The sequence below is a fragment of the Pleurodeles waltl genome, chromosome 7 (genome assembly GCF_031143425.1).
Source record: "Pleurodeles waltl isolate 20211129_DDA chromosome 7, aPleWal1.hap1.20221129, whole genome shotgun sequence".
NCBI classification, from domain to species: Eukaryota; Metazoa; Chordata; class Amphibia; order Caudata; family Salamandridae; genus Pleurodeles; species Pleurodeles waltl.
In genome coordinates this window covers 1418911784-1418938657 of record NC_090446.1, presented here as the reverse complement: position 1 = coordinate 1418938657, position 26874 = coordinate 1418911784, and positions in this window count along the sequence as shown.

Below are 26874 nucleotides of genomic sequence, written 5' to 3'. Positions count from 1 at the left end.
ACCATTGTGATGCTGTACATAGGTAGTGACCTATGTACAGTGCACGGGTGTAATGGTGTCCCCGCACTCACAAAGTCCGAGGAATTTGCCCTGAACAATGTGGGGGCACCTTGGCTAGTGCCAGGGTGCCCACACACTAAGTACCTTAGCACCCAACCTATACCAGGTAAAGGTTAGACATATAGGGGACTTATAAGTTTCTTAAGTGCAGTGGTAAATGGCTGTGAAATAACGAGGACGTAATTTCGCTCAGGCTGCAGTGGCAGGCCTGTGCAAGAATTGTCAGAGCTCCCTATGGGTGGCAAAAGAAATTCTGCTGCCCATAGGGATCTCCTGGAACCCCAATACCCTGGGTACCTCAGTACCATATACTAGGGAATTATAAGGGTGTTCCAGTATGCCAATGTGAATTGGTGAAATTGGTCACTAGCCTGTTAGTGACAATTTGTACAGAGAGAGCATAACCACTGAGGTTCTGGTTAGCAGAGCCTCAGTGAGACAGTAAGGCATCACACAGGGAACACGTACATATAGGTCACAAACTTATGAGCACTGGGGTCCTGGCTAGCAGGGTCCCAGTGACATATAACAAACATACTGGAAACATAGGGTTTTCACTATGAGCACTGGGTGCTGGCTAGCAGGATCCCAGTGTGACAGTGAAAACACCCTGACATACACTCACAAACAGGCCAAAAGTGGGGGTAACAAGGCTAGAAAGAGGCTACTTTCTCACAGCCACCCACATAAGTAGCTCTGTAATCATGTCTCAGACCTGCCACTGCAGTGTCTGTGTGTGCAGCTTTAACTGTATATTCGACTTGGCAAGTGTACACACTTGCCAGGGCTAAACCTTCCCTTTTCTTACATGTATCGCACCCCTAAGGTAGGCCCAATGTAGCCCCAAGGGCAGGGTGCAGTGTATGGTTAAGGTGGGACATATAGTAATGTGTTTTATATGTCCTGACAGTGACATATTGCTAAATTAGTTTTTAACTGTTGCAAGGCCTATCCCTCTCATAGGTTAACATGGGGGCTACCTTTAAATATGATTAAAGTGTAGATGCCCTTTGGGAGCATATGGACATGTGGAGTTTGGGGTCTCTGAGCTCACAATTTAGGAATACATCTTTTAGTAAAGTTGATTTTAAGATTGTGTGTTTGAAAATGCCACTTTTAGAAAGTGAACATTTTCTTGCTTATACCATTTCTGTGACTCTGCCTGTTTGTGGATTCCCTGTCTAGGTCAGTTTGACAGTTGGGCTGGTTGCACCTCACACTAGACAGTGACACAAAAGGAGCTGGGGTGTAGTCTGCATTTCCTGATGAGTCATCTATGCTAGGAGGGAGGGGAGGAGTGGTCACTTACACCTGAAAGGGCTGTGCCTGTCCTCACACAATGCAGCCTCCGACCCCCTGGTGAGTGTCTGGGGCCTGGCCTGGGCAAGGCAGGATTTCACATCCAAAAGAGACTTTACTTTGAAGCAGGCCTACTTCAAAGGAGAAATTGGGTACTGGAAGGGCACCTAAACCACAGACTATAGATCACTTCTGGACATCAAGAGGAACCTCTGCCTGGAAAAGAGCTGAAGAGCTGAGGAGAAGTGCTGTCCTGCCTGGGACTGTGCTTTGTGGAGCTATCCTGCAGTTGCTGCTTCTACCAGAGTAAGAGGGCAAAGACTGTACTTTGTGTGCCTTCCATCTTGTGAAGAAATCTCCAAGGGCTTGATTTAGAGCTTGCCTCCTGTTGTTTGAGGTCTCAGGGACAGCAAAGACTTCTCTCTGCCAGCACCTGGAGTCTCTGGAGAGAATCCTGCTCTGACAAGTGGTGCCCTATCCAGTCCCTGGGCACTTGAAAGGAAAGCTGGTAGAAATCCAAGGAAATCGACTTCGGACCGACACCGCTGCTGAATCCGGTAACGCCGCCTGCAACCGACTCCGTGATCTTCACTGGAACGCAACAACCTTCGCAGGCCTGACGCCGCTGCAGCCCCCCTGAAGTCCACGACTCCGTGGAAGTCGCAGCACCACATCGTGACCGACACCGCTTGAAGTGCGTGGATTCAACGTTTCACACAGACGACGCAATCCCCGACTTCACGCATCGACTTGTTTCACTCTTCACCAAAGGTACTGTATTTGGGGGTCTACGTGACTCCGTGTCCGGCGCCACTGGTGTCGGCTTGTTGGGACCGACTCCATCACGATGTCGTGTTAACACCTCATCGAAGCATTTTGTGTTTCTAAGCGCTATTTTTGAGTTTAATCTTTAAAAATTCAAAACTTGACTTGTGTATGTTGGATTTTTGTCGTTTTGGTCTTGTTTTGTTTAGATAAATATTTCCTATTTTTCTAAACTGTGGTTGTGTCATTTTGTAGTGTTTTCATTAAGTTACTGTGTGTGTTGGTACAAATACCTTACACCTAGCACTCTGAAGTTAACCCTACTGCTCTGCCAAGCTACCAAGAGTGTATGCAGGGGTTAGCTGAGGATGATTCTCTTTTACCCTGACTAGAGTGAGGGTCCTTGCTTGAACAGGGGGTAACCTGACTGTCAACCAAAGACCCAATTTCTAACAATATGCATACCTTGCCTGGAAACAAAGTTAGCACCCTTTCTTCTATGGATCAGATAAATGAATGACTGAGTATTCTCTCTGTGGAGAATAGAGATCAAACGTTATGTATTCCACTCTACTGTGTTCAAGGATTAGGGAGGCAAAATAGGGAGGAAGGGCTAAACAGCATGATCGATGGTGGAACTGGTACTCCACCAGCCTTATATTAGTCAAATTCCAGAGGTGGTGCAAGAGGGGGGGTGAGGACTATGGGCCTCATTAGAACTTTGGCAGTCATTTGGCAAGACTGCCCCGGTGGCGGCCGCCAAAGACCACCTTTGGCCCGAACCGCCGCCCTCAGTGCACACTCCTGTCAGAACATAACACCACATTGGTCAGTTTGAATACCCCACACCTGACACACATATACACACCATACACACCTACTAACTGTACTATATAACACCCCCCACACACCCCACAATTCTTTGCAACTAATACCACGTATAGAGATACCGAGAGCAGGCAAATATACTAATATAGCACCTATACACTGTAGGCACACATACATATTTCACTCAGCACACACCATACAATACAATACACACATAACTAGCACACACAACCACCACAAGGGTCCAACACTCACAACACACTACCCTCAATCCATTCAATCATCCAACAATGCACCCTTATACACACAACACCCCCAAACCCTCAACACAATCACTACCATGTCCTCACAAAAGCACCCAATTCATATACGATGATCTGAGGGTCATGGTTAATGAAATTTCCAGGGGAACCACAAGTCTCAGACACATCTCCCTCTGTAGCTGAAGAACTCCCAAAAATGTGGACGTCCACCCAGACATCCTGCTGGAGCAGATGCCAAGATCAAATCCACTGCCAGGAAGTGAAATTCTCCTGATATGTCTCCATTGTGTGCCAATGAGACACACTGTTGACTGTCCAGTGACATTACTTCATTTTTTAAAGAAACATGGACCCTGGACCTGTGCAACCAACTGATGTAGCACCTACTCTGATGATTCCTCCTTCCATGACATCACTCATCACTTGTTGAACAATGTATGCACCTTTGTTTTGCCTTACAATATCATGATATGCACAATAAACATCATGGAACATAACTAGTGTATATGTATCTGTAAGTAAACATCAACTAACATCGTATGACAAATGTGGTCTGGTAATGCCCCCCCCTACATCCAAAACACAGTGTAACGGACAGCAGAGGTAGGATTCCTTAGCAAGAGACACGCTACAACTGATATGTCCCAGGACAGATGTCAGAGAGGTATAAATCATGAGCCAGACAAGGGTGTAGTCAGTATTCCAACCTGAAAAAATACCATGACAGAGAGTACCATCAGGAAGGAAAGCATGATGCCACACATACCACATATGCAGGTCATAGATGTTGTGCCCACTCCAGCATACCTCCTAAGCAGGGGCCCCCAGATAATACCTATACATCACCAATAACAGATTATACACACTACTCACTTTGCCTGCCAACTGTCATGTTCAACCAACTTTTCTGATATCACTTACCAATGACTAAAGACAATGAATGCCTCAAACCATAGGTATCAGAGGCACTGAGTAAGATTCCACAGTCAGTGGGTGGAATGACATGAGAACAGGAGAATGCAGCCAACATACATCTATACTGGTCTGTCCATTTGAGACGGGAATATAGGAAACTGCAGTGAAAACACTTTTACTGTGCACCTTATAAACTACCAGTCAGCACCCACATGTGACACATTGGGATAGGACCATATAACACCCCCACCGATGAACGAAGTCAGGAGGACACAAGCCACCAATGATTGTGGACATTCACAACTTGAAAACCCCACTCAACATACCTGTATGTCAGTCCAAGTACTGACTGATGAGCTCAGTCCTAGAGTCAGCTGCACCTTCCTCGTCTGCCTCCTCCTCAGTTGCCATTTCAGCATTTCCAGCTACTGGCCCAGCTGCCTTGACCTCATCAGCTAGCAATGGTAGCTGATGTCTCAGGTCTAGATTGTGGAGCATGCAATAGGCAACGATTATCTGGCATACCTTTTGGGTTGAGTAGAGGAGGGCACCTCCAGATAGGTCCAGGCACCTGAATCTGGCCTTCAGGAGGCCATATGTTCTTTTGATTATGACTCCTCCTCCGGTGGGCCTCATTGAAATGGAGTTCATCTTCTGTGGCAGGTTACCTCACTGATGTCAACAGCCAAGGAAGGTTAGGATAGCCAGTCACCTGTGTGCACAAATGTAGGACCAGTGAAATTACAGGTACAGCAACAGGATAGATAGTGATGACAGGTGCCATAATAGTGAAATCCCTTATAATGCATACATACCAAGGAGCCAGGCCCTCTATGGGTGTAGTTGTGCCATCATGTGTGGGACATTGCTGTTCCTTAAGATGTAGGAGTCATGAACAGATACTGGTCTGCCTGACACACCACCTAAACATTTAAGGAGTAGAAGTTCTTCCTATTCCTAGACACCTGTTCATTGGCACTGAGCGAGACTTATGCTATATGAATGCCACCAATGGCCCCTACCACATGAGGCATGTGTTCGATATCATAAAACTCTGCCTTCATAATGCCCAAGTATGCACGTTCAGAGAACCTGATCTAGATATCCAGGTGCTTTCACAAAGCACACAGTACATCCTTCAACACCAGACTGAACATGGGCTGAGACAGATACAGATACATTAAGTCCACTGTATTGTGAAAGATGCCTGTGGCAAGAAAGCACTGAAAAGACTTGTACTGTTGGAGGGATGCAATAGGGATTGTGTATGGCTGGCAAGATATCTGGCTCAAACTGTGTACATAGATCCATGATGGTATAACGATTCAGACAATAGGTCTGGATGACATGCCTGTCCTCCATGGTTGCAAGGTCAACTAGTGGACGCTATGCTGGTGATTGTCTCATTCTCCTCATATAAGGATATTTAGGTTGAGAGGATACAATGTACATTGAGTAAAGCAGTTGACACATGTTAAAATAACACACAACTAACACTGTAGGGCATCCGTAGCACTGCTGACATATACTGTAACGGCCATGCTGAAGCTCTTTGGACACCATCCTTGCAGCACATTGCTGTACATGTAAGTCATATAGGACAAATGTCACATGTGTAATGTGCGGCAGACTGAGCTGTCCTGCACTGATCAAATGATACTTAAGGGAAAATACCAATGTAGTGTATTCACCTAAAGTGCCTCTGAGTATCTGACCATGGCCATCATCATATATAATGCCACAGCACACAATTGTGGCATGACTGTCACAATTTTTTGCATTACCATGATGCCACAACATAGGCTCATGCCACCATTTGGGACAGCCATCGTTTATATGTGCACAAAATGGCAGCCGCATGTCCTGCTGAAGTGGACAGTTGGAAGTGACCTGAGTCCGCCCGTGGATATCATCATGTGGTAAAAGGTCGCAACCGCTGTGCAACTTGTCATTGGTTAACATTGCTGCCTGTGGCAGACTGAGGCCAATGGCAATGACAACTGGTGGTTACAGTCCTGTATGTGGCAGCTGTGACCGCCATTTTCTGCAGCCTTGCTCACTTGACTCCTTACATTGTTGCTAGCAAGACCTCTGTGACCAGAGCTGCTGTGTACTGTCTCTGCATGAAGGTGATAGGGCCCCAGCCTACACCTCGGAAGAGCTGGAGAATCTTGTGGATAAGATCCTACCCCTGTTGGCAGTTACATGGTGCACCAAAGGAGCAGGTGAGTCCAGTGGCATAGTAATGTGTGATAGGAGTTGATTGTGACAGTAAATCGTGCAAGTGAACTGATGAGGGAGTAAATGCATGCAGCGGGCATAAAGTAAGGGTGTGTAAGCAAAGAGGACAGTTATGTGTGGGTCCTTGCTGAGACAGATGTGTATTGCCCACTGCTGTTGATATGGTGCCAGCATACATGACTTTCTCCTTCTGTCTGTGTCATCCATGCAGGTGAATGCCCATCAGAACAAAGGGATCTGTTGGGCCATTGCCAAGCAAGTGCGGACCCTGGGGGTCCACAGCTGGCAGAGCACCCATTGTCGCAAGCAGTAGGAGGACCTGAGACACTGGGCCCAGAATACCACAGAGGCCCATCTGGGGATGTTTTCCCAACATGGGAAAAGTGCCCATCAGATCCTTACCCCCCTAGTGGCCTGCATTTTGGCGGTGGCCTACCGTGAGGTGGATCAGCGTTCAAGGACAGCACAGCAGCCACAAAGGGGTGCGTACTGATTGTATCCTGGGACTTGGCTCTGGTTGTATGGTGCTAGGTGTCTCACTGTAGCTTCAATGACAATGTAGTTTCTGCAACATGTATGTGGACTAGTGGAAATGGGTAGTACTTACCCGGCCTGACTATTCGTTGTAGATGTGTCTTCATGATTGGCTGTCAGTCTCCTGTATCACATCTCCATCTCTGCATGTTGAGATAGTCAAATGACAGTGGCACATGTGTAACGCCATCCTAGCTTTTTTATGGATGTGAACTTGTGGTTCACCCTACCCATTGCGTTTGACCTGGTACATCCATCAGCATTTAAGCATTAGAGTCTCTAAGGTGAAAGTCCACTCCCGTCTGTATTGCTCACCTGTATTTGCAACTGTCTGACTCTTGTTTTTGCACAGGGACTATAGACATACAATACTGGAAATGGTATTGAATCCATGTGAGGTGCCATTCCAGGTCCACCCCAGACATGTGGCTTTGTAGTTGTATTCCCATATTATGTTAATCTTCTATCTATGGGGTATGTGAAGGTTGCAAGAGTAGGATTAATTAATGTGTGTGTTTGATTTGGTATGATTGCAATCATCATGCATTTCAATGTACTAGATGTGTGGGGATATGACCTTGAACCCAATGGGATATTACTAAAGGTGGTAAGTGCCTAATTGCCTATAACAATATGCAATATAAATGCCATGTGTGCCAATGTCCTAGCAATTACAGTGCAACATTTAGTTGCAGCCTCCATCATGTCTCAATGGTTACTTGGGGGCACATCTGATGGAGTGGGACAATGACTAATACCCCTGGCCTAGCTGAACGGGGGGATTTGGACAGGGTTCTTTACTGTATGACTCATGAGATGTTGATGAGAAATATTTGTTTTTCCCTCAATTAAAAAAAAAATGTCAGTGTTGTTTTCCACAAACTTCAGATGAACAGTTATCTGGAGCAGACAGCGGACATAATCAAGTGCCATCCACCCAGTGCACATAAAAAGTCATGGTACCTGTTTTAAAGTGCTGGTAAAGGTTGGCTTTACAAATGCACTCAGCTATCCATATAAACTATATTTTTGCTTCTTGCAGCAGGCATATTAACCCTCTGCACTACTTTATGGTGAGTGTAAGGAAATGCCTCCTTGGCATGGTTACCCCCTGACTTTTTGCATTTGCTGATGCCAAGTTATGATTTGAAAGTGTGCTGAGGCCTGCTAACCAGACCCCAGCACCAGTGTTCTTTCCCTAACCTGTACCTTTGTCTCCACAATTGGCACAACCCTGGCACCCAGATAAGTCCCTTGTAACTGGTACCCCTGGAACCAAGGGCCCTGATGCCAGGGAAGGTCTCTAAGGGCTGCAGCATGTCTTATGCCACCCGGGGGACCCCTCACTCAGCACAGACACACTGCTTGCCAGCTTGTGTGTGCTGGTGGGGAGAAAATTACTAAGTCGACATGGCACTCCCCTCAGGGTGCCATGCCAACTTCACCTAAGGCAGGGTGCACTATACCACAGGTGAGGGCATAGGTGCATGAGCACTATGCCCCTACAGTGTCTAAGCAAAATCTTAGACTTTGTAAGTGCAGGGTAGCGATAAGAGTATATGGTCTGGGAGTTTGTCATACACGAACTCCACAGCACCATAATGGCTACACTGAAAACTGGGAAGTTTGGTATCAAACTTCTCAGCACAATAAATGTACACTGATGCCAGTGTACATTTTATCGTGAAATACACCCAGAGGGCATCTCAGAGATGCCCCCTGAAAACATACCCGACTTCCAGTGTGGGCTGACTAATTTTACCAGCCTGCCACACACCAGGCATGTTGCTGGCCACATGGGGAGAGTGCCTTTGTCACTCTGTGGCCAGGAACAAAGCCTGTACTGGGTGGAGGTGCTTCTCACCTCCCCCTGCAGGAACTGTAACACCTGGCGGTGAGTCTCAGAGGCTCACCCCCTTTGTCACAGTGCCACAGAGCATCCAAGCTAGTGGAGATTCCCGCCCCTCCGGCCTTAACCCCCACTTTTGGCGGCAAGGCCGGAGGAGAGAATGAGAAACACAAGGAGGAGTCACTGGCCAGTCAGGACAACCCCTAAGGTGTCCTGAGCTGAGGTGACTCTGACTTTTAGAAATCCTCCATCTTGCAGATGGAGTATTGCCCCAATAGGATTAGGGATGTGGCCCCCTCCCCAAGGAGGGAGGCACAAAGAGGGTGTAGCCACCCTCAGGGCTAGTAGACATTGGCTACTAACCTCCCAGACCTAAACACACCCCTAAATTGAGTATTCAGGGGCCCCCAGAACCTAGGAAGATAGATTCCTGCAACCTGAAGACAAAGAAGGACTGCTGACCTGAAGCCCTGCAGAGAAGACGGAGACACCAACTGCTTTGGCCCCAGCTCTACCGGCCTGTCTCCCCACTTCGAGAAAAACTGCACCAGCGACGTGTCCCCCAGGGTCCAGCAACCTCTGAATCCTCAGAGGACTACCCTGCATCTAAAAGGACCAAGAAATTCCAGAGGACAGCGGCCCTGTTCCACAAAGACTGCAACTTTGCAACAAAGAAGCAACTTTTAAAGACACGTTTCCCGGCGGAAGCATGAGAATTTCCACTCTGCACCCGACGCCCCCGGCTCGACCTGCGGAAAACTAACTCTACAGGGAGGATTCCCCGGCGACTGCAAGCCCGTGAGTAACCAGAGTTGACCCTCCTGAGCCCCCACAGCAACGCCTGCAGAGGGAATCCAGAGGCTCCCCCTGACCGCAACTGCCAGCTTCAAAGAACCCGACGCCTGGGAAACACCCTGCACCCGCAGCCCCCAGGATCTGAAGGATCCGAACTCCAGTGCCGGATTGACCCCAGGCGGCCCTCTTCCTAGCCCAGGTGGTGGCTACCCCGAGGAGCCCTTCCCTTGCCTGCCTGCATCGCTGAAGACACCCCCGGGTCTCCCATTGAATCCTATTGCAAACCCGATGCCTGTTTGCACTCTGCACCCGGCCACCCCTGTGCCGCTGAGGGTGTACTTTCTGTGCCTACTTGTGTCTCCCCTGGTGCCCTACAAAACCCCCCTGGTCTGCCCTCCGAAGTCTTGGGTACTTACCTGCTGGCAGACTGGAACCGGGGCACCCCTATTTCCATTGAAGCCCATGTGTTTTGGGCACCATTTTGACCTCTGCACCTGACCGGCCCTGAGCTGCTGGTGTGGTAACTTTGGGGTTGCCTTAAACCCCCATTGGTGGGCTACCTTGGACCCAACTTTGAACCCTGTAAGTGCTTTACTTAGCTGTGAAACTAACAAATACTTACCTCCCCCAGGAACTGTTGATTTATGCACTGTGTCCATTTTTAAAATAGTTTATTGCCATTTTTGCCAAAACTGTACATGCTATTGTGATGATTCAAAGTTCCTAAGATACCTCAGTGAAATACCTTTCATTTAAAGTATTGTTTGTAAATCTTGAACCTGTGGTTCTTTGAGTGTGTGTTGCTCATTTATTGCCTGTGTGTGTACAACAAATGCTTAACACTACCCTCCGATAAGCCTACTGCTTGACCACACTACCACAAAATAGAGCATTAGAATTATCTCTTTTTGCCACTATCTTACCTCTAAGGGGAACCCTTGCATTCTGTGCACACTATTTCTTACTTTGAAATAGTACATACAGAGCCAACTTCCTACAGCGAGTCAAAGCTGCGCCTACACAAAACTCCAATATCTCACCCTAGAAGGTACATTAATCACAAGAGGTATCTTGACATTTTAATTGCGTCCTGAAGGCTGGTTGCACAAGGAAGTTTTCAGCAGGTGCTTTTAAATAGCAGGTTTCGTAAGGCATTGCTCAAAACAGCACCCCCTCAAGCCAGCACCCCCCCAATCGAGGTCAGCATCAAGGGCCCTCAGTAACAGTCTTGGATGAGAGAAAGTTTTAAAAAATTCAGGTTTTGTAACTGATAATGTGCATACAAGAATTCTCTCCCTCTACGTACATCAGGTTGTGCATAAGTCTTTTGCATCCCTCATGTTATCAGTCTTTTACCTTTCATATATTAAATTCTTTAAAAGTTAGAATATAGCTGTTGTGTTTTGGAGTTAGAATAGTAGGACACTGTTCTTTATAGCATTGCCAATGACCAAAGTGTAATTATCACAGAAAACATAGGGCCATATGTACATAGCTTTGTTTTTGCAATTGCAAACAGCAATGTACTAAAGTGTGTTTTACACTGTTTGCGATACCCACTGGGTCAAAATTCATCTACCTCATTAATATTCATGAGGTAGGTCGCAAATTGTGACCCATTGGGAATTACTACAAACACAGGGATGGTGGCCTGCTGGGGACAGCAGACCTCCATGTCTGTGTTTGTTTTAAAATAAAATAAAGCAACTTGTTTTCTTAAATGCAGCCCATTTTATTTAAAGGAAAATTAGAAGTGTTACAAATAGAAAAATGAAACATTAAGAGGAAGAGGAGGCAGTGGCTCCCTGCCCTTAAAATTTTTTTTTGCATGTATTCATCCATTCCCGTGTGTGAACAGGTTATTACCAAATTCAATTTGGTAGTAAAAAGTGAACGTTTTGTGACTACAATTCAGTTGCAAAACATTCATACATACCACTGCAAGTCATTATTAGGAAGAGACATCCTTAACACTCCCCTTCCTAATACTGAAACGCTAACCTAGTTTGCGATTCAGTAATAGGTTGCCGAATCGCAAAATAGGGTTTAATATATCCAAAAATGCTTTTTGCAAATCAGGGCATTTACAACCTGTAAAAAGCTTCATACATCTAGCTTAAGTTCCTTGCATCTAGAGAAAAAAAAACTTTTCCAGCTTGGCATCCATTAATAGAAGCTGGAAGAAGTCAATAAGGAAATCACAGACTTGAAGGAGCTCTTAACAAAGCTGAAGTTCAAAAATATATTTAAAAGCTTTCACATGAGAAAGTTGATGGATTTTCATCAAATGACCATGTCTACCCTAATACAAATAAAAATCAGGATTCCAACATAGGAAACTTAACCTCTGACTCTGGCTCTGACAGATGAAGTAAGAGTGACAAGTCCTTTATTAGCAAATGAGGAGAGGGAAAGGGAAGATCTTAGGGACCCAAACCAATATTTTAAAATCCACCAACACACTTCCTCTCTTGGTTGGGTCTATTTGAGCCAACTATCTCTTTGGGGTTCCACGTATTCAATCAGAGACCTTTGTACGACGCGGCTGAGGTCAATGAAGGAAAAGTAAAAAACAGAAAGAGTCCAATGAGAAGAAGCAAGCTGGATGGTCACAATGAGCAAGAGCAGGGTATCCCAACCACAGACAAGCAAAGCAACAAATTAGGGGTTAATTTAACAGATTACAAGCTGACAACAGCACAAAATTTGGGGCCAGGTTTATCAAAGGATTGTGCTGCTGATCAGTCAAAGCAGGATCTTGCAAGGGCCACAGAATTTCTTAAGTCAGATTTACCAAGCTAGGAAAGACCACCTTGCTTGACCCTGTGTTGCTTGGTAAATCTGGAGTAATGCAATGCAGTGCAAGTCACTGTCTTAAGTTACTCTGCACTGAGAAGGCACTGCATGGGTGGAACATGAATGCACTCATGATTTGTGGCACACTCCTGGATTTACCAAGACTGGTAAACCTGGATATGCATCACAGTGGTACGCCTACCCCATAGTGGTGCAATGGGGAGAACTCTCTCTATTTCTCCTTGTTGTTTCTGCAGTACTCTTAGAAAGAGGAAACATCCTCTAAGGATTGCTTTTGTTTGGAAGGTGTCCCTTCCTGCACAAACACAACCCTCCCTGTCTGTAATGCAGGCACGCTAGGCCAATGGTTAAGTGGGCCTACATTGGTGCTAGGCAGCACATAGTGCACCAGTGCAGTGAGGGTACAGTAATGCATCATAGCCTAGTACATATGGTGCATTCCTTTACTCCACTGTTGATGCAGTGCAGCAGGTTGTCTTGTCTTATGGAACACGTTTTTTACCACCACTTTCTTCCCCTCGTACCAACATTTGTGACTTTGAATAGGCCATTTCTGAGAAGGGGGAACTTCTCCCCACAGGGGATTGTGAGACTTTTTCAATTCATCTAACTTGGAATTGACAGATATTACAAACATGTGAGATGTAATTATCAAGGCAGCTGCAAAAGGCAGAGCAAATGTTCTCTTAACTTGGATCATCCCAATACGAATGCCACCTATTCCTTGAAGATGACTACACAAATTGGAACAAACTCCACTTCTTCTTTTCAATGTGAAATTGATACTGTAGTTAAGAAGCCTTGACCAAAAGATGGATCACCAAGCAAGAAGCTGAATTTGGTGTTCTTTGGTCTCTCTAACACGAAAACATTACGAATCTTCTCACACAGGATATACACACACAATAACTACACAGGATAAGTGAGAAGCTCTAGTTAGATAGAACTGCTGCAATCTTGAAAGTCTCCTCACCAGAGGTACTGGTATCTATGAACTGCAATCACTGCCATCACAGCCCGTCACCAAACAGCCTGTGGTTAGAGAGCTGTAGTCAACGTCACTCAGATTGGAGATAAACCTTAGGGATATATCCTTTCAACAGTAGTAGGTTACTTTGGTATAATTGTGTTACAAATGAAATCTCCAAGACACTTTTAAGAGAATATGAAGCTCATAGGTATGTTTATTTTACAAACTTTGGATTAGACGGTGTTGTAGACAAAGGACTCTAGCTTAAGGGTAACATGTCAGAATTTCAGGACAAAAATATCAATGTGCCAAAACAGTCACCTAAATACTGAGGACCAAATATCAAGATGATAAGTATATTAAGGTTAGTTTAGATTTAGTATTCTTCCATCCACATCTAGGTTCCTTGAATTTTCCATTTTCAAGGTCCATATAAGAGGATTTTTTAAGAGTTAACCAAAACGTGCCAATTGTATCAAAATGGGTTATTAGTTGGTTAGATATGTTTCACACCCATTGCTGTGTAAGGACTATTCCGTTGCTCAAAATCCTCCAGCAGGTAAAGTCTGGAAGCTGTATCAGACAATAGGCCCGATTTAGAACTTGGGGGAAAGGTTACTCCATCACAACAGTGACGGATGTCCCATCCTCCGATATCTAAATCCTAATAAATTCAATGGGATTTGGATTTCAGTGGACAGGACATCTGCCACCGCCATTGACCATTTAATGGCCACTCTGCTGCCCAGCTGCCTGCTGCCTGAGTAAGAAGGACTGAATCTACATCTTGAGCCCAGGACCATGAAGTGACCCAAAAGGCTAGTTGGCTGATGTCCTGTTCAGAGCCTTAGGGACAGAAAATGTTCCAACCACCTTGAACACAGCACCTGGTCTCTGTCTGCTATGAGTCTTGTCGCTAAGAGGTGCCTCTCCAGTCGTGGACTTTTGTAAGGGGGCCTGAAGGAGATCTGTCAGCCCGGCTGTGGCCTCTTGGGCAGTACCATTTCAGCGCAATGCATCTCCTCACAGCTCTGCATCAGAACCACTGCTGCACGATGCATCCCTGATGCAGGATTTTGCAGCTCCTCTGATTCACCACTGCACTATTTATCATCTACACAGGACTCTGTATTGCAGCCTTGCTGCTCCTTAGGACCACTGTTGCATGAGACATCCTAAACCCAGGACTCCGCATCACAACTCGCGGCTCAGTGGAACTGCCACTGTGTGACACATCCATGACACGGGATCAAGCAATGTTCCGCAATCCAGATTTAAGGCAATTTGTTCAGTGTGCCTAACTTTGACTCCATATCTAGCCTGCACTCCATTGCAGTTGGCCTGAACATGTGACTTTGTGCCAGTCCAGCATGACCAGATAACCACAGGTGGCAATTTGTGCTTTTAGGCACTATGTTTACTCAAATCTTTAAAATTGTATCTCTCTGCTTCTGCTGATTGGAGTTTTGTTGTTTTCGTTTCAAATACATGTTCAACATTGGTGTGGGATTATTCTTATGTTGTATGTCTACTTTATAACTGTTTGAAGTGCTGCATAAATACCTTACACATTGCCTCAAAGTTAACCCTGACTGCTTGTGCCTAGTTCCCAGAGGATTCAGCATAGGTTTGCTTGTGACTTCCCTCTCACAGGGATTATAGTTGCTACTTGGGTAGGGTTTTAACCCCCCCCCCGGCTCCCCAACCAGTAACTCAATTTCCTACATATATGATTTACATAGGGGTAATTTTTTCATAAAGGGCTAAACCAGTCAGGCCATACATGGCAGAGAGCTTTGTTCAATCACACTGTCATGGCTTCATGTATGTGGCGTGGGAACCTGTAATGAAGAGAGAATTATTGGAAGACAAACATTTCAAGATAGAAAATGTGACATTTAGTGATCATTGAAGAAAAATGCATGCTCTGGTCCCTTTCCCTCTTTTGTTTCTTCTATGTGAATATTCAGCATTTCACACAGGATTAAGAAGAACTTAATGATACATTTATGCTTAGCAGGATTTGTGGGCTAGAAGGTTCTAGAACTGGAAAGATGTTCTTCACAATATGGACAGGTTCAGCCTTTCTACTCCAAATTTTACAGCTCTATCTAGGTTTGAAAGTATGGCTTGGGGATTCTCTGATCTAATGTCAGTGTTGGTCCATGCCCCTATGGCTATCTCCTCTATGGACAGATAGAGGCAATGAAATGTCTGGTAACAGACCAAGAAGAAGTATGCATACAAGGTGAAGACGAAACCTTGCATTGTCTAGAAGCCTTATTTTTAGCTGACTCAACACAGAATGCCCTGTAATTTGCATTCTGGTCTTTAGTCCTGATATGACAAGAAACATATTTTCTGAAAGTCCCCCAACAACCACTGGTTCCATAACAAGTGCATTCCTAGCAGACAGCCATTATGGACCGGTCTCTGTGATTGCTTTTAACACCCTATGCATTGCCCATAAGGCTCTTCATGAGGTAGACTCAGGATACCTGAAGCAAAGCTTTAAATTGTAAATTCACATCAGGATGCTTCTATCAACCTTTACAAGATGTGTAGTTGTTTCTAAATTTAAATGTGCATCCTGGAGCAGCAAAAGATTAATCTCCTGCAATGCTAAACTTTGGTACAGCCTTCTTTACATATAACAACTCTGATTAACCTTCTACGTTTTAGGAAGGCACAACTTAGTTGTTCTCCAATTAACAGTGTGCCACTTTAGTTCCGTGATGTAGTCTAACAGTTGCTAGAGCCAAGATGTCCCTGGGCATTTGCACTTTAAAATATACCATACCATATCATAAAAGTGGCCCTGCCAAATGCTCTCTACTGGTTATTTTGGAGATTTCCCTGAGGGCTTGCAGATCATTTGGAAAATGTAATTTGTTACCTATGGTGGCTTTGTGAGAAGCCACACTTTTAGTAAGACAATCTTGCTGCAAGGTAAGGACTTGCAGCAAGATTGTCTTACTAAATGTGTGCACTTTTACTGTCTATTTCCATTGTAGCCATTGTGATTTGAATGACAATAGAAAGAATAATCTGAGACTTTATTTAGACAAGGATTGTGTATTCTTGTGAGAGCACAGTTTGAAGACCTTTGAGGAATAATATTGTTGAAGATAATAATTCTGTTTTCTTCTAAGGAAAAAGGATGTATTTGTGGAAAGGACATGATGCAGTGGAAACTAAGGGCCTGATTTATATCTCAGAGGATGGATTAGTCCATCACAAACACAACAGATATCCTGTCTGCCATATTATAGTTCCAATAGGATATAATGAGATTATAATACAGCAGACCGGATAGCCGTCACGTTTGTAACGGAGTAGACTCTCCTTATGATGATAATATGGAAACAGCATGAATGATGATGGAAACTCAACATCTTAGTAGCAATGATGCCTACAAACTAGGCTGTGCAACATTTTAATAACACTGGTTAAATTGGCGTACTTTTGTTAATTTCAAGTAATGAAATATATGCAAAATTACAGAGATTACATTGTCATGCAAATTCACCTAATTTCGGCAATAAAGTTTAACACAAGAAGCAGCATTTATAGTAGATGTTTTACCTCAGCTGACAGTTTGGGTAATTTTTGAGCCCAAAACTATAAATCTGAAAATGAGTGGCAATGTTTTGAACACAAACAGCACCTTTAATATGGGTGGTGATCAAACATTTCAAGTTTATTTTTTACCCAAGTAGACCGTTCAGGTAATTTGTAAGTACCAACATGAATCTAAATGTCTGCAGCAGTGGTTTGAACCCGGGTGATTCAACTCAAAATTACATCCTGGCTATTATGGTCTGCTGGGGTAATTTTATGAGTGCAAGATGCATTTCACATATGTTGGACTTTTTGCCTTACACAGGGTCATCCCCAGTCTTTTTGCCTCCTTCCTCCTGGCTTTTCTGACCTCTCGCTGTTGGCTCTAGGACTCTGAGCACTGTATCACTGCTGACCAGTGCTAAAGTGCAGGTGCTCTCCCATCTAAAGTTGGTATGATTCACTTATACCTAATTGGCATATTTAATTTACCTGTAAGTCCCTTGTACAGTGATATCTCTATACCCCGGGCCTGTAAATTAAATACTACTAGTGGGCTGCAGCGCTGCTTGCACCTCCCACTGAATTAGACTTTCAAACCTGTCTCGCGCAGGGCCTGTGTGCGCAGTTTTCTGCCACAGGGACCTGGCATCTAAACTTACTTGCCAGGCCCAGAACTCCCCTTTCACTACATGTAAGTCTACCCTAAGGTACGCCCTAGCTAGCCCTATGGGCAGGGTGCCATGTATGTAGAAAGGCAGGACATGTGCCATATTGCATGGCCTGTCCTGGTAGTGACAAACATCCTAAATTGGTGTCTCACTGCTGTGAGTGCTGCCTTCTCATAGGATTGCATTAGAAATGCCCTACCTTATGTGTAAAGGGTATTGTCTGATTTATGAGGGGTAGCGTAGGCGTGTTTGGTATGGTTGTGACGGTGATAATAAATGCTGCTTACTAGTGTGGGTGTATTTTTTATTACTATCACAGAAATGCCACTTCTAGAAAGTGCGCATTAATCTGTACTTATGACTCTGATGTTTTGCAGCTTGACTCCAATATACGTCTGGGCAGAGTGACAGTTGGGGCTTTGTGCATACTTTTCAGACAGCCTGTACACAGGGACGGTGGAGGTGTCACAGAGGTGCATCTGCATACTGAATAGTCTTCCTGCGCTGAGAGAAGGGAAAGGCGTGGCACACATACATTTGTAAAGGCTGTGCCCTGGCCTCACACAATAGGGTCGTTAACCCCCCCACTGATGTTTGGAGCCTGTGCTGAAAGGAGAGGGGGCACTCCCAGAACTAGTTGTAACTGGCTGGAACCTCCTCTCCCTACCATTGTAAAACACTGTAAGAACTGACTATAAGTACAGGGGAATTTTCCCCACAATTCGGAGACTTTTTGAACTTACCTGGAACTGGACACAGACTACCGGAAGGACTCACCAGGAACCACCATGGACTGCTGCTGCTGTGCTGACCTGTGACCTGCTTGGTCACTGAGAAGGACTTGCCACACGCTGCACCCCCTTTGTGCTGGCCTGTTGTTGGACCCTCCATCTGTAGGCCTTTTCTATGGACTCTGTCCCCCAAGAGAAGGGTGCTGTGGCCCCTGACCCCTGTCACGTGGAGAAACACAAAGGAGTGCTTCAACACTGCCAAAATTAGCGCTTGGGGAAAGCGATGCACCTTTAAATTCTTAAAAGCACTGTGAGCGTGTGTTTTTGTGATGCCAGAAGTCACCGCCGCAACCTGGGCTGTACATTGGGCCGTAGCGCTTTGAAAAGCACCCTTTAATTGCTGCCCGAATCACCGCCACAGCCCGGGAGGCTGCATTCTTGGAGCGCGAGTGCCGCGCTTCTTCTAGTGCCCCCAGGGCACGAGGGAACCGAAGCTGGAGAATCCGGAGCAAGCATGCTCCTAGCGGTGCCCCCGGGGTAGGGATCGCTCTGAGGAGCGCCCCCAGGGCACCGGAAGGCCGACCTTGGGCCAGCGTGTCATCAGAGCAGAAGGGAGAGGAGGACTCCTCTCCCTCGCCTGCTCAAGCCCCGGAGGGCTCTCCTTGAGCGTGCGGGTGGGGCGGCAGCCTCATCGAAGGCTCGCTCGTGCCAAGGGCTCTCTGGTGGGCCCCCCTTGTGGGCCAGTGGCATTTTGGGGGGGTCTCCCCCCTCCCGGTGAGGGTCGGTGGAGGCCCGGGGAGACCCCAAGAGTTAGCGGGTCCCTGGAGGGGCCCATTTTCAACTCGGAGGGGGTGCGTGGCGCCCCCCTCCTCTCTAGAAGCATTTTTCCTGGGTTTGGCCCTCCCCCCCTTGTGAGGGCCGGTTGAGGCCTGGGGGGCCCACAGTAATCACGGTCCCAGAGGGGCCCATCAGGAATTCGGAGAGGGTGCGTGCCTCCCCTCCCGGTCCCCAATGCTCACAGGAGGCCCCCGTTTGCACAGAGGAGTGCTGGGGGCCCCCCTTGATCGTCTTTTAGGCACTGGAGGTGCCCTCATCAACTCAGGTACTGTTTGCAGGGAGAACATACTTCAGAAGTTCTTCCTACAGACTTTAGTGGATTGATATATTGCCTACCTGTTTTTGATGTGTGATGATGTTTTTACCTATATGGGCAAATGTTCCTTTCATGGGCATGACTTGCTAATATGTTTCCCTAACTTGCCATATGTTTTCTAATGTTCCTACTATGGGCATTTTATGATATTCTTATGACAAGTGCTTTTGCGTAATAACGTGTTTCCTGACCACTGCTTATGTTGCAGAATACTGAGTAACCTGTGTGTTATATGTGACTACTGCTAGTTTGCGGAGTAACTAATGTGCAACATTTTGACAACTGCTAAGGTGGCAGGATAGTACTAATATGTGATGTTTGGTCTGATAATTGCGTTGTGTACAATACAGTATATTTTCATATAATCTGATGTTGTGTTTCCTCTGTGGTGGGGATATTGCGTCACATGTGTTGTGTATGTTGTGCAAATGCTTTACACATTGACTCCGGGTAAGTCTGACTGCTCATGCCAAGCTCCCAAGGGGGTGAGCAGGGGTTATCTTGGACGTGTAACTCCCTTGCCCTGACTAAAGTGGGTAAGTTCTGCCTGGCTGAGGTGCATACCCTAGCCAACCAGAAACCCCATTTCTAACAACATAATTTTGTGATAATTTAGTGTAGTTACAAATAAGGCACGTTTCGTACACCCCTACTTATACTGGTCTCCAAAACAGTTTCTGATGAGTTAATTAGATACATTAGGCACAATAACACTTCAGGATTGTAAGAACTCACTAGCAGGATTCATGATTCTGTGTACACAGACTGTAATGCGGCCAGTATCACACACAGAAATCCGGTAGGCATACGGGGAAAGTCAGGAAGCAAGCTTTTTAATCGTTTTACCAGGTTGTACCCAAGCAGGCCCAGAATCGGTGAGAGCTTTTCTTATTTGTGCAGCAGAACAATAAGAACATTTATTTTCTCTATAAAGTTTGAACAAAGTTAGCGGAGAAGGTAAATCATAAACCCAGGATCCTATTCGAGGAAATTCCTAAACCCATACTTAAGTTCTTATTTCTACCTGGTGAGCTAACTGAGTATCTTATAGGAAATATTAAGGGTAAAAATATAATGAAAGAAAGTATGTATGGATGTAAGAAATGGATGTAAGAAAATCCCTCTTTTCATGTGGTCATGGTCATTTATTCCTGACTGTAATTGCTGCCCAGGCCCACTTAGATGTGGTCTTGCTCCAATACACATGGTACAATTGGCTAGTCTCCAGATAGCATATATACATATATACTTTTGCAGTAAGGCCAAAGCACATGGTGCTTGAACAGGTGCCAATGTCATGGAAAGGTAAATGTCATCTTATTGTGCCATCTACTAGGCTGACAAGGAAAACATGACTTCAAGCTTACATGTGCAGTGTGAATGCTGCAGTCTTTAAACCTGCAGGGGAATCTGTAAAAATATTCTTTGTTGACAGGAAGGAATCCTAATTTTAAATACTAATTATATCACCCTAAGTAGGCATTGCAGACCATGAGGTATGGTTCTTGGCATTTAAAAGTAAAAGATGTAAGACTGGCATGTTGGCATGTTCGTACAGTGACTAGGCACAGAAGCTCCTATTGCTATATGGGGCTATATCTGTTCCTCTGAGAATGGATAAACTTCTAATAAAATATTGTTTTATCAACTTTAGTTTGGAATAAGCGGCTAATTCCATTCAACATTTATTTTTTATTATGTAGTAAAACCCAATGATAAAATAAGAATTCTATTAAATACACAGGAAAAAGTAAGTTTTAAAAAGACAGGCATCGCCTGTCTGAAGTTCCAGTAAGATAACTTCCATTAATCTGCCATCAACTACCCTGCCCTTTCAGTGCTTTGCCCTTGATGTGGAATGAGAATCGCTCTCTGACCACCACCAATAAAATGGGCTTTTTAACAGAATGTGCTTCGTGGGGAGGTATGTGACTCATCGTTTCTCAGGAATGGCAGTTGGAAAGGGCTCATGAACATTATGAACTTGAAAAGGGCCAGGGTGAAGCCTGTCCATTCATAGTTAAGTGAAAAGTGAGACCTGGGGTAGAGGAGTCATTTGATGCTAGTGCCAACTATAGCTAGTCTGGCAGCTCCCCTTTGGGGGGGTCTGGTCCCAGAAGCAGTTTGGTAAGGTTGACGAGGATGGGCTAGTCATTTCCCTAGAAACATTCCTGGGTTGGTCACCAGCCTCCTTTGGGCAGGAAAGGTTCTACCATGTTGTATTTCGCTTAGGATAATGTACTGTGGAATAGTTTGCAGTAAGGCAAACAGGATGTGCTGAAAAGGTGGAAGGTTTTCCCTTTGTGAACTTTCTTCTCATTGGTTAATGAGTGTTCAGGTTTCACGACAACCCACTAGTGAGTTATTTTTATGAAAGTGGCTCCTCACCCCTGCTCCTCAGAACTCATCTGGACCTGTGAAAGAACAGAAGAAGAGTCTACCTGTCTCTTTTCATGTAGACCCACTTTTCACGTTACCTTCTGAACCTATGGAAGAACTCTCAGGGGACTGCCTGCTGCTATGATCTGCTGTGTACTTGCTACATCAAAAAGGACTGCTTGACAGTCTCAAGTCTGCCTCAAGTCTGCAGACATCTGCCCTGCTGCTTGAGCTCTGCTCTTCTACTTGAAACCAAAGCTTCCATGGTGGCTCCAAGTGCTAGTTGGCTGGCCTCCTGATCAGACTGGTTTGCTGCATCTGGAAAGGCTGCTTTTCTGCCATAAGCCTGTCTTGGACCCTCAGAGGCCTGCCCTGCTGCTTAAGCCCTGTTTCATTTCCTGAAGTCAGGGCTACCAGGATGACTCCAAGGGCTAATTGACTGGCCTCCTGGACAGAAAAGGCTCTAACCATCTTGAACCCACACCTGGACCCTCGATGAGTGAGTCCTGAACCTCCAAGTGGTGCCCCTTCAGTCTTGGACCCTTGGAAGTGATGCTTAAGGTGCCAGATAGCCCAAACCCAACATTGTGTGCTTATAATTGTTTTTGAACAAAATGTGTTCTGAGAACAGAGATGACTGGAACCTGCTTGTTGATCCGCCCTAGATGCATTGTTGCTCAGCGTAACTTTGCAGCAGCTCCTGGTACGTTCTTTTCCTCAGTAGCAAATCCTGTTCAATGGCTCCTAACAGAAAGGGTTTCTAGTCTTGTGGAGCCTTCATTGGCTACAGCCTGCACCTTCCTTCTGCTGGAGATTTTTGACTTCCAAAAAAGGAGACTAAGGGCCTGATTTAGATCTGGGTGGTCACACGGCTAAGCCTCATTGGCTGCAGACCTGAGAAGACTATCAAGTCGACAGTCTTCTGCCTATCTTATTTAGATGTTACTGCTCTGCAAGTGGATTGAATGGTGGCACATTGCTGATGGAGGGAGACTGCAGCGAGAACCAATGGACTTTGTACATTGGCCGAAGCTATGGAAGAGAAGGTGAGTGACACACACACACCCTATCCTTATCCATATGTGTACCCGTGAACTATGCACTACATGAAACACTAGTCCTTGAAGACAACAACCTACTCGACCCCTCTCAGTCCGGATTCCGAGCCAATCACAGCACAGAAACCGCCCTCATCTCAGTCACAGACGACATCAGAACTCTGATGGACAACGGAGAAAAAGTCACCATCATCCTCCTCGACCTCTCGGCTGCCTTCGACACCGTCTGCCACCGAACCCTAATATCCCGCCTACGCTCCACCGGTATCCAAGGACAGGCCCTGGACTGGATCACCTCCTTCCTCTCTAACCGCTCCCCAAGAATCTACCTCCCACCGTTCCGCTCAGACCCCACCAAGATCATCTGCGGCGTCCCACAAGGCTCCTCGCTCAGCCCGACTCTCTTCAATGTCTACGTGAGCCCCCTCGCCGACATCGTACTCAAACACAACAACAACATCACCTCCTACGCCGACGACACTCAGCTGATACTTTCCCTCACCAAGGAACCCACCAGCGCCAAGACCAACCTGCAAGATGGAATGAAAGACGTCGCAGAATGGATGAAACTCAGCCTGAAACTGAACTCAGACAAAACGGAAGACCTCATCCTTGGAAACACCCCGTCCGCCTGGGACGACTCCTGGTGGCCCATGGCCCTTGGCACCGCACCAACCCCCTCAGACCACGCACGCAACCTCGGATTCATCCTGGACCCACTTCTCACCATGACCAAACAAGTCAACGCTGTATCATCTTCCTGCTTCCTCACCCTCCACATGCTCCGAAAGATCTTCCATTGGATCCCCATCAACACCAGAAAGACTGTGACCCTCGCCCTCGTCACGAGCCGCCTGGACCACGGTAGCACCCTATATGCAGGAACCACTGTTAAACTCCAGAAACGTCTGCAGGGAATACAAAACGCCTCCGCCCGCCTCATCCTCGACATACCCCACAACAGCCACATCTCCACCCACCTGAGACACCTGCACTGGCTTCCTGTCAACAAAAGGATCACTTTCCGGCTCCTCACCCACGCACACAAATCCCTCCACAACAAGGGACCCGATTACCTCAACCGTCGCCTCAGTTTCTACACGCCCACCTGCCAACTTCGCTCCGCCAACCTTGCACTCGCCGCTGTTCCTCGCATCCGCCGCACCACAGCAGGTGGCAAATCCTTCTCCTACCTGGCAGCAAAGACATGGAATTCCCTCCCCACCAACCTCAGGACCACCCAGGACCACCTCGCATTCCGGAGGTAACTCAAGACCTGGCTCTTCGAACAGCAGTAATCCCCCTCCCCCTAGCGCCTTGAGACCCTCACGGGTGAGTAGCGCGCTTTATAAATGTTGTTGATTTGATTTGATTTGATTCACACAATAACCCATTGTCATTCTGGCACAATACACCCTGTGCATGCCAAAAACACACACTGACATACATCCATGACACTGCACCCACATATGACAAAACCAGGCTACACAAATACACACACAACTACGCACATCACAACAATGCTTGCCAAACAACAGCAACACTCACCTGAGTGTGTTGCATGACAACACAACATACACAACAAAATTTACCACACATGCAAGTAACATACATACAGACACAACCACATCACCCACTCCAGCTCCCTCCACCTCATCCAGCCAATCAATTGCATAAACACATACATGTACTGACACACACACACAGCTCGCATCACAACACGACAGGTACATCTCCCCTGGCAATGTGCACACTTAGACACAGCTGACAGGTGTGAATGTAACATCATTGTGGTAACAGCTTTTATTTGCCAATAATTAGTGGCACCATAATGACAGTTGTGTATGTGTGCAAAATTTGTTGTGTACCATTGGGTCCCCATCCGTGTCTGACCCACTTGTGTCCCCAACCTATGCATGTCACAGTGATTTAGAAACATTACTGTGATGTGTATGCCTGCAGTGGTCCTGAGCTCCTGTGCAGTGCCCACCCAACTTATCCTGGCTATGTGGCATTCCCACCTTCGAGTCTAGTGATAGGGGGAGTTGTGTTTTCTCCATGGGTTGGTGGCAGCAGTGACGGCAGGTGTTGTCTAGTTGTATCCAGTCAAAGACGGGGTGGAATGGGGAAAAACTGAGTTTTCACCCCTTTTCCCCACCAAGCCACCAACTCAGACATGAAGGTCAAACTGCTAGTTTTTTTATTGGCCGTAGGGCACATCCAAATCAGCACTATGGAAAGGGTGTCTTGGTTCCTGCCAGCATCCTTTTTTCCCTCTCTCGCCGTCAACACAGGTGATATCTCTTCGCAGAAATGGTGTTTCGAATGCAGACTTTTATCTATGGGATCACCAATGTCTAAATATTCACATTTCCCGTCGAAACGTGGACATCTGCACCATAATCACCAAAATCTAAATCAGGCCCTTAGACAGAATGAAAATATTTTCAGCTGAAATTTGCAAACTTTTTTCTTCGAATTATCTTCTAAGTCCGAAAGTAAGGGGAGACTGGGTATCGGTATTTCTAACCTGTGCTCTATTTGACCTGCACTCCATCTTGGTCTACCATAAGTTTTAACTTTACCCTGCTCTTGCATGACTAGTTGTCTGAAGCTTGCACTTTGATCTGCTAGGGCCTGTTTCCCCTATAAACTTTAAAAATGTATAACTCCAAGTTGACTGATTGAACTTTTGTTGTTTTTGTGTCAAATAATTTACTAAAATGTACTCTCTTTTTCTAACTTGGTATGGTATTTTTCATGTGTTGTGTTTTCACTTTATTGGTATTTGTGTGCTGTCTAAATATGTTTTACAGATTGGCTTCCAGATAAGCCTGGCTGCTTTTCTGCCAAACTACCTGAGGGTTAAGGACAGGTTAATTTAGTGACTGTTTGTGGTTCACCCTTGACAAGGCTTGTGGCTGTTGATTGAAAAGGGCTCACACCCTTCTCAACCAAAAACCCAATTTCCTACAACCCCTCTGTTTGCTGGGGTGACCACCCTCTCCAGATCATTATTACAGACACTGTAACCATTTCATCTACAAATCCTTGAGTTCAAGTTTGTAAGTCCAATTAGTTCATAAAAGCAAAACAAGCCGACAACATTCCGAATACATTGAGCTATTCTACAATCTAGGAATTAAAATGATGTCCTGGAGGGAGCCAGTCACATTGCTGGGGACCTAGAGGGAGGGCTTTCTCCACAGGTGAAAATATTTACCCTGTGGAGACAAAAGAAATATGTAGGAGGTGTACATATGGAAACCTATATCTAGTGCAGCTTTGCAATCACACTACTGGAAAGGTTTGTAAATAGAAAAAATTTGAATGTGTGCTCATCTGGTGTTGTAGTTCTTCGACCAAATGTTTATGTTTCTTTCATGAAGAGTACACCTTGTGTTGGTAGACAGCCATTTTATACTCTGATTTGACATAAGAAAATACTTTGAACACACCTGCATTAGTCCATCTACCACATTTTCAAATTCCCACTCCACAGTCTGACTGAAGGGAGCCAGCTGCCAAGGTACTAGTACTGCCTCCCCTATACCAACGGCAGGTGCAAGATTCACAGACTAAAGGTAAATAACTTTCCATGGCTCTGCAGCTGACTGCTACTGTATATGCTTGAATGCCATGAACGTATGTTGAAAGCCTGTGGATGGTGGAGTGCAGGGCCTGACATGATACCATGATCTGATGCCCACTCCTGCTGTGCTTTTTCAAAAGGTGACTGCAATGGGGTTGAATAACCACAGAGGGTGGGTCACAGGGCTAGGGTCACTGTCCAGGCCCTGCACTCTGCCCATGCAGTGCATAATTTTAAGACCACTCATCTCACCCCTGAAGACAATGCAAATCTGTTTACTTTGGACATTAGATGCTCACAAAGAATGTTTTTCAGGACAGAACAGAGGACACACATTGCACCCTATGCTCAGCTGTGCACAGCCAAGGGTCATCTGTTGATGGGCTTGGCTTA